This window comes from Papio anubis, chromosome 15 (assembly GCF_008728515.1).
Source record: "Papio anubis isolate 15944 chromosome 15, Panubis1.0, whole genome shotgun sequence".
NCBI classification, from domain to species: Eukaryota; Metazoa; Chordata; class Mammalia; order Primates; family Cercopithecidae; genus Papio; species Papio anubis.
Genome location: NC_044990.1, coordinates 81,959,796 through 81,968,319, shown reverse-complemented (window position 1 = coordinate 81,968,319; position 8,524 = coordinate 81,959,796).

Here is an 8,524-nt window from a genome sequence, read left to right as displayed (position 1 = left end):
GCCATGTTGCTTAGGCTGGTCTTGAACTGGGATCCCAGGGAAAGCATTCTGAAGCCAGCACTTGTCTGATGTGATTGAGAAAGACTGAAGAAGCCAGTGTGTCTGGACCAGTGATCAAGGGGCATAATGGTGGGGAAGAGAAAGAAACAGAGTTCAGGCAACGAAATAATCTAGAGCTCTTTATGCCATAAAAAGAATATTTGCTCACATGCCAATGAGTTACAAAACTGCTAGAAGGTTAGAACAGAGATGTGGCATGATTATCACATTTTAAAATAATTACTACTTTTGAGGTTCAGGATCATATATCACAACCCTGAGGCCAGAAGTGAAGAGTGCTCTTTTTCCAGAGACAGAAAAGGAAATTCAAAGATAGGAGGACTGCTATCAGAAACCACCTGTCCTTTTCTAAACCCATCACTGGGGCAGGAAAGGGGATGGAAGGCAGCTGAACTGACCAGCTTAGCCCCACTTATGGGTTTCCTCTTTGTATCTGGTAGTAGAGACATCAACAGCTGAAATATATAGAAAAAAATATATAACATAAAATTTAATAAATTAATAAAAGAATGGAGATGACAGAGAAGTCAGTGAACTTGAAGTTAGATCAATATGAATTATCTAAGTCAAAGAAGAGAAAAAAGATTGAATTAAAAGTAAAGCCTCAGGGACTCTACTAGTAACCTCAACACATCTAAACTATGGGTAATTGCAGTTCCAAAGGAGAAGATAGAGAAAATGGATCAGCAAAAAGTTCCTTGGATACAGAATCGCTAAAGCTTTCAACATTAGGTAAATCTAATTTTATGATTATGTAAAAGTCCTCCTTTAAATTCTGAAAGAAAACAAACTGTCACCAGAATTCTATCCAGCAAAAACACCCTTCAAGAATGATGGTAACATATAGACAACCACAAGTAAAGAAGAAGAAAGATAATTTGCCTCCATCGGACCTGCATTGTAATGTTAAAGGCAGTTGTTAAGGCTGAAGGGAAATGATATCACAGGGAAATGTGTTATCATCAGAAATAAATAGAAAGCATCAGAAATGTAAACATATAGACAAATACAAAAGACTGTTTTCTATTTGTTTAAAATACTTACATCCTTTAAAGAAAAAATATAACATTTTCTTGTGGGCTTTTCAATGTATATTGATATACTACATAACATAAAAGATGATGCAGTGGTCAATACACCCACATGGTTGCAATTTTTCTAAATATCACATGAATAAGATGGTAGAATAGAAAAAGATTGTCAAAAAGAAATAAGGAAGTATACAGTAATCTCTAGCAGAATTACTAAAAAATATAAAACCAGTAGGTAAAAAGTCAAGAGGTGAGTTAAAATATAATTCCTAATATTATTCAAAGACTTCAAGACCGAGAAACCATAGAAAATAGAGTAAAAATAGAAAATAAGTAACAAATTAGTAGACCTAAATGCAATGATAAAAACAATCATACCAGATCTTAATGAAGTAAATATTTCCATTAAAACAGAAATTATTAGAGTTGATTAACATGCAAAACACAATTATATGCTGTCATAAGATGCATTTTAAATACAAATGCAATACACCAATCAGTTAAAATTAAATAGATAAAATAACTATCAAGTAAATAATAAATATTAAAAGTCTGGAGTGGTCACAATATTAGATAAATTAGTCATCCACACAAAGATAAAGACTGCCAGTTCATAATCACAAAGGGATCAGTTTTCAAGAAGACAGAACAATAATAAATATAGATTTGACTACTAAAAATACTCAATACGTAAAACAAAAATGGACAACATTAAAGATTATGTCCTTAATTGTAGTAGCAGTTGGTACAATATATGTCAAAAATATCAGGGAAATATTGATAGCTTAATTAATATCTATAGAGCATTGCCCCCAACAACTGCAGAAACAATATTTTTTCAAGTGCACACTGTTATATTTACTAATATAGACTAATATATTGATCCACATTAAACAAGTTCCCCAAATTAAAAAAAAAATTTGAAGTCACAGTATATTTTCTGACCACAGTGGAATTAAATTAAAAATCAATAACTATAAAATTTTAGAAAAATATTTTGAGTGTCTGGACATGTTTTAAAATTTAAAAATACACTTTTAAATAATACTTGGGTTAAAGACTACAGAAATCAGAACTGTTTTAATTGTTGGATTTTAAATACAACGTATCAAAATGTATAAAATGGAACTCAAGCGGTACATAGAAAAAAATGTTCTAACATTTAAAATTCTTAAATGTAATAAATTAAGTATTAAACTTTTTCATCCCTTCAAAACTAAGAATGGAAGGAAACTCCCTCATGCTGATAAAGGGAATAATTGGAGGTTAAATATTGAATGCTTTTCCCTCAATTCCCCAACACGACAAAATTTCTCACTCATAATTTACACCCAACATTGTACTGGAGGTCCTAACTGTGGCAATAATCCAAGGAGGGGAAAAGGCATTCAGATTGGAAAAGAAGTAAAACTGTCTCCATTTTCAGATGCCATAATTGTTCACACAAGAAACCTTAAGAAATTTACAAAAGTATGTGAACCAATAAATTAGTGTAGAACAGTCGAAGGATACAAGGTTAATAAACTAATGGCAATTGTACTTTTATATACTAGCAGCAAACAATAGGAAAATGAAATTAAAATGCATTTATAATAGTGCCCAAACCGAAGTGTTTAGGAATAAATTCAACTTAAGATGTGAAAGATTTCTAGAATGAAATTAGAGATAATCACTAACATAACAACAAAACACAAACTAAAATATGTAGAGATGGAAATACACCCGATTCACAGACTGAAAGCCTCAGTATCATAAGGTCAGTTCTCTGAACTAGATCTATAGGCTTACTTCAAGCCCAGTCAGAATTCTTGCAGGACATTTTGTAGGTGTTGGAAGTTGGCTTGACAATGCATATGGAAATTAGGAAGATGTAGAATAACTGCAGCAAATTTAAAAAAGGAAGAGCAAAATGTGAGGGTTGACACTATTTGGTTTCAAAATGACTATAAGGCAGTGTGGCAGTAATTAAAGCAATGTGGTAATGAAATTAAGGTAGACAGATATGTCAAAGGAACAAAACAGTGTACAGAAATAAATACACAAATACATAGTGAATTGATTTTGCCAAAGATGCCAAGGCAGTTCAATAGTTAAATAAAAGTTATTTTAACAGATGGTGCTGGAACGAGTGGATATGTACAGAAAAAAAAAAAATCCAATAATTCACTTTACTCACACCATGCACACAAGTAAAATCAAAATAGATTCTGACCTTACTGGAAAAAGCTAACACTATTAAGCTTTTAGAAAAAAAAAATAGAATATTTTTGCACCCTTGGAGTGTGTAATTATTTCTAAGGTAGGACACAATAAGCATAAATAAGAAAAGAAAATATTGATAAACTTGATTTCATTAAAATGCTCTTTGAAAGGGGCTATGAAAAAAATAAACAGGCAAGCTACAGCATGTGAGAAAATATTCCTAATACTCTAATATGAAACAAATAATTTTCAGAATATATAAAAACTCTTACGACTCATTAACAAGAAGACATACAACCAAATAAAAAATAAGCAAAAGGTTTAATAGACACAATAGAAAACAGTATGAATACACTCATGAAAAATGATTACTTATTAGAAAAATGCAAATTAAGCAATTTTTCATTCCTTAAAATGTCTAAAATTACAAACTATTACAATACTAAGCATTGATCAAGAAGTGGAGCAACTGGAGGTTTCATAACAATTTCTGGTAACATATAAAATTATACCACCATTTTAGAAAGCTCTCTGGAAGTTCCTTACACAGCTAACCACGTATTAACTCCAAAGCTCAACAATGTCAGTCACAGGTGTTTAGCAAAGAGGAATGAAAACATAAGTGCACAAAAATACTTTCAAAAGTATTTCTGACAGCTTTAGTGTAATAGTCAAAAGCTGGAATCACCACAAGTGTTGATAAACAGAAGAATGAGTAAATAAATTATGGTATGTCATTTCAAAGCATTATATTTGGCATAAAAAACAAGAGTAGGCATTGCCTATGCCTCAAAAACATTATGCTAAACAAAAGAACCCAGACTAAAGAATTTAGGCTTTGTAATTCCATTTATATAAAATACATCCTTTATGATTTCATCTATATGAAGAATAAGCAAAATCAGAAATTAGAGCAATAGTTACCAATGGCTTATGGAGAGTCAATGAAAGGAGGTATATACATATATATCCCTTTATAGTTTCTAATACTTTATAGTTTCTAATACTTACCCCCAACTAATTTTGGCAAATCAGATCTATGAAAAGAAATTAAGAAATTAAGAGAAAACACATATGCCACAAATGAGCAAGTCTGGAATTCCGTCACTTTTCAAAGGAATATATATATATATATATATATATATACACACACACACACACACACACACATCTTTACATATATACATATCATTTAAAGACATGTTATATACCTTTATTGGGGTGATTCTTAGACAGTTGTATACATTTGTCAAAATGCTCAGATATTGAATTATATTTTTATTTTAAAAATGACCAATGTACTGTTTTAATGATGCAACATTGCAGGTGTACGCTATTGCATTTGAAAGAGTGGCGTTTCTAGGAAGCTAGAGTGTTAAACTGTTCATCCAGTGAACTATAGCAATCACCCAAGAGGAAGATAGAATGTGAAAAGGAGAGGAAGACTAAGCTAGTTACGTGGGAAGAATTTACTCCTCTCTCTTTAGATTATGAGCATGACCAGAGACCTGAGAAAATCTACCTACTCAGTATTTGACCTAAAGTAGTAACAGCCAAAATAGTAACAGCTAACACTTACACAGTGTTACTGTGAGCCATATTGTGCTTGTAAGAACGTTAAATATATTAACTCATGTATAGAAAGTAGTCACTTATGCCTGATAGATTCTTAAAATCTTTCATTTACATTATAGAAGCCAGGTATGAAATTTGCAGCAGGCATTGATCTTGTTGTGAGACTCGCATATCAACGTATTTAAGCGCTGATATGAAATAATAGATAAAGCAGTGTATTGCTCTTTCATGTATTCAAAACTGAGAATATAACTGAATACAACTGAATTCACAAGAATGACTGAACACATCCAGAGGAAACTAATGGTTATTTCTTTAGTCAGTAACCTTGCATGGTTTTATTTGTTCATAACTAAAGCTCCTGCAGTGCCTGCCATCTGAGAAAACCTGTGTCTAAGACATTCTGTAAGAGTTCGTAGTTTTCTTTCAGGGAATCCCAGCTATGTCACAGATCCTTAAAAATGTACCTGTTGCATGTTCCTTTGTGAATCTGCTCTCAGTTAAAGGGTTTGGTGTAAATGTTAAGGGGTTAAACTTGCCATTAAAGGCTTTTTCTCATGAGACTTTCAACCAGAATATAGCCTGGGCACACATCTGATCTGGTTTCCTGGAAGTGCATCTCTTAGTACATAGTAAAGGACCTTTTAAAAATAATTGCCTTGTTGAATATTATCTTTAAAATTTTAGAATGTCATAAGTAAATTAAATGTTATATTTAATTTCATTTTATTTATTTGAATGTATAACACTTACCCCCAACTAATTCTGGCAAATCAGATCAATGAAAAGAAATTAAGAAATTAAGAGAAAACACATGCCACAAATGAGCAAGTCTGGAATTCTGTACACTTTTCAAAGGAATACTTAAAAATAATTATTTTACTGAAGTAATAAATTTACTCCAGTGTACCCTAGAGGAAGAAAATCTCCAGCACTTATTGTCTTTACTTCTATATGGATATCCTCAGCATCTTCAATGTTTCAAAGACCATAACTTTATTTATGTATCTATGTGTCTTTATTATATGCATAGTACAATTTTTCTCATGAACATGTACTAAAAATCTTACCACTAAAGATTAAGTTGTAATAACTTGCCCTTTATTTATTGTCAATATTTTGGTGAGATCAGGATGATCTTTATAAACTGTAGAACCTTTAAACAATATGAAGTATAGTAGTTTAAAAAATGTCACCCATCTTTGTGCTTCCATCTAGTTGAAATATTAAAATTAAAATATCAAATCTATGTATCTTACAGGAAGAAAACCAATTGTCTAAAACTAGCCTGAGGAGGGTATAATGAAGACCAGAGAAAGGAGAATGACTCTGGGTACATTTTACAGCCTCAGTTTGCAGAGCCATTAGCAAACAGAGTCAAAAAGTCAAGCGCTTGAGTAAACGGCTCAGCAAGAAATTACTTACTGAATGCTATCAGAGGCTGTGGTCAAATACACTTGCCACAGAGCTAGCTGGTAGATAGGATGATTTAGCACTGCATACAAATCAGTGGCATTCCATGTGTGGGTGCCCAGTGAGAGGCTGGCAAGGAGTAGGAGAATGCCAATCATGGAGAGAGTTGCTTCTTCGTTTACATCACATTGGAATTCAGATGGTGACTGAGAACCCAAAAAGTGAATTTATCGTTGCAAGAAAGTCAATATTTTAAAATAACTGTAGGCAGTGATTTAAAAGGCCATTTTGTGCACACCATTTACTTCTTTATACACACATACATTGCTATTCATTGCCACAAATACCTAAGAGCAGAGTAATTCCATGAGGCTACTGCATTGGAAACACTGGGCAGAGGTTTTTTACAAAGCAGAGGCCTGTATCTCATCAGGAAAACTGAGTTATTATAAAGAAAGTTCTCTCAATTTCAAGGCAGGCTATTTACTGCACTTGTCTCATTTTTTTTTCTATTTTGCTGTTATTCTTAAAGAATATTTTATTTTTAATGAAATCTGTCACAAAGTCACCCTGTCAAGTCTGTCCTCTCTACTGATGACATGCCAACATGATGCTATGAAAGCAGACACAGATAACGGAGTGTAAACTTGACTTTTAGAAGTCATATATTTTGATTGAGGGAAAACTATATTCATAAGTCTCAAATAAAGCTAGTGTCCTTTTCTGAACTTGTGTACTCTTGCTTATTTATACATTGAAGTACATACATATGACTGATACCAACATGCATTTTAGTTGAACTTAGGTTAAATACGTGATTAAATGTTTTAAATATAGTTGCCGCTTATGGTGTGCATATACAAAAAAGTAAACAGATATGTTCTCTATTAGTCTTCGAAAAAGACAATTCAATTAAGACAAAGAGAAAAATGAATATACTTAATGCAGCTATTCCCTAATTTTTCCATTTTCTTAATGGACTAGGGTAAAGATCAGAATTCATGTCCACTGACACGTGGCTCATTTTTATGCTTGTGTCAAAGAATAGCTTCTCCCTCTATTTATTTTTTAATTATCAATAAGAACGATTTTGCTGAAACATACTGTCAGCTCTGGGCCTAAATTTCGAAGGAAGATATTATCAAGGAGTGAAAAGGAGTCCCTATATACCATTCTCCAATTTCTTCAACCACTGAAAAACACATGAAACAGCCACACGTCCTGCTGACATATGTACTGCACTGTATGTCTACCTGAATATTGGAGTTTGAGAAGGAATTGGCCACTGGAGCTTATGCACACATTCCTGATCTGCTCACTACTGTACATCTTCTTGCTGTCGCTTATTGCCCTCTGATATTTCTCCAAACTTCCAACTACTCCAATTCTTCTTACAGTTTTGAGTCAGCTTCTCTCGATTCCTCACTTCCTACATTGTTCTCGAGTTTATAACCAGTTTTCTCTTTTCCATTGCAGCCCTTATGTTCAAAGTCCTCTGAAATTTGTGTGACTTGGTTTCAAGACACTTTTTAGAACATTTGGAATATGTGTTCTCAATGGTGGAACATATCCTGGTCTAGCCCTTTCTCTGTTCCGATCCATGACGGCTTAAACTAATCATTTTGCCAATTCTACTCGAAAATAGAAATGCTTTTCTCTGTTCAAATACTTTATCAGTAACTTCTGAAATCCTTAAATTTACTACTAAAACAATTAGCCCAGAGTATTTTGTGTTTGTGTCATCATCTCTGAAGGGGAGAAAGGAGAGAGCTATGAACCATGTCTTAAAACTTGACTTCAAGTTTCAAGATAAATACTCCCATATCTCTTGAATCTATAAATCATTTTTAATTAAAAGAAAGCTTTTAGTGATATTACAGTGCCAAAGGTCAATTTCCATAATTATATTTACTTTTGAAAATAATGCCAGTTCATTTACATTCAAATAGGGTACTTATTTACATCATTACTTTTGCCGCTCATGACATAATGGCCTATTTAAAGATAAGATTTGAATTGATTACATGTGAGAAAGGGTTTTAAGGCAGAGAAGGAAATATTTATAAAATTCTATCATTAGACAAGAATCTTCTAACAATTAAAAGCCCTATTCCTCAAGTCTGTGCATTGAAAGCTTACTGCAGTTAAGTGGACAGTAGGTGAGGCCAGCACCAGGTTCAGAATTTTGATAAAATCACCTCAGCCTGAATCCAGTTCACCACAAATGGCAAAAGTTACATTGG